The sequence below is a fragment of the Chelonoidis abingdonii genome, chromosome 4, assembly GCF_003597395.2.
Source record: "Chelonoidis abingdonii isolate Lonesome George chromosome 4, CheloAbing_2.0, whole genome shotgun sequence".
Lineage (NCBI taxonomy): Eukaryota > Metazoa > Chordata > Testudines > Testudinidae > Chelonoidis > Chelonoidis abingdonii.
Window position 1 is genome coordinate 27,008,183 of NC_133772.1, and position 1,571 is coordinate 27,009,753.

The following is a 1,571-nucleotide window of genomic DNA, read 5'->3' on the forward strand; positions in this document are numbered from 1 at the left end:
TGACCTCACTCCTGATCCTGTTTTTTTCATTCGTTGTCCCACGTAATTATTTGGTGTTCTAGCCCTGTGGATCCTCCCCTTAGGCTGGGGGAGGTCCTTTAGAAGTGGGCGGGCTTCGCCCGCCCACCCCTGGGATGCCAATAGGCTAACATACCTGTTCCTCAGTACTTTACTGTGGCCATCTGGCCTTGCCCCATCACGGTCCCCAGAGCATGGTCTCATCTCTGCTCAGCATCAGGGCTACCCCTGTCTGTCTGTCCAGAGGGCCTTCATGTTAGTGTGGGCAATGGAGCAGTTGAGTCCTGCTGGCAGAAATGGGCCCACTATGGGTGTTTACTTCAGCAGGGTGAGATGGGCTGGGCCTGGGGAGGAGTTCTCTGCATGGAGAGGGGGCATCCAGAGCGACTGATGTACTCAACTGGGATAAGCAGATATCTAAGAATGCATGGTGTGATGGAGACGGTGCAGGTTACTGTGTTCCTGACCTTTGTCCCTTCATCAGCAGATCCCCAACATGCTCTGCTCACCAGGTGCTCAAAGAGCAACTCATTAGCGTGGGAAAGGAGGCTGCTGCCACATCCTTCTCTTAGCATTGTCTCAGCCTGTGCAGAGTCCAGAAAATTCCTTGGGGTGAAGCACTACTGGTCTGTGCATGTCTTAACAATACCATTTCTTCTCTCATGACCCCAGCTCCAAGGCTGTGTTGAGCGCAGAAGCAGTCATTCATAGTGCTGGGAGACGCAGTCCCCTTCAAAAGTTCATTTTAGCATCAAAAGTGGAAGCCATCCCCAAATTACCACTGAACACCCACCATCCCTGCTTCACAAACCTTCAGATTTGGCTGCAGTTTTTGGGTACTCAATGCAAGACTCCCCTGGCCTTTGGTTACGGCAATAAGGAGCTTCCCTTCTCCACTGTGAGGTTATCCTCTTGAAAGCCAGCACCAACGCTATCTCAGACTGGCCCCCCAAAGACTTTCAGCTGTGACACACTCCAGGAGCTGCTGCTGGAGGGCTTGTAATTGTTCATAGACAGGGGGCTGCTGCTGAAGAATCTGGCAGTATTTCCTCCTTGCTGTTTTGGCCTTGAGCCATTGTGTTTGCTCATAGACAAATTAGAGCCAGAGTGTGTGTATACACCACACGCACATACCCAACCACAGGGCAGAATTGAGATTGTATAGTTGTCTCAGCTGGGCAGCTCCCTACCTTAACATATTTAGATTCTTAAATTTAACCTTAAATTTGAAATCTCCCTTTATAATTTTTGTTTCTGGGATAATTACACATCCCAAACATATTTAAATATGCAAGATTGGATACCTTGCATGCAGGAGTTTGAAAAAGACTGGCCAATAAGCTCCCTGAACCATCAATGTTGATTTTTAATAAATCTTGGAACACTGGTTATTTTTTCAGTCCTCTGGAAATTCCCCAATCTCATGCTGTCATAAACAGATAGTTAAGGGTTAATGTCTCTTTTACCTGTAAAGGGTTAAGAAGCTCAGTAAACCTGGCTGACACCTGATCAGAGGACCAATGAGGGGACAAGATACTTTCAAATCTTGGTGG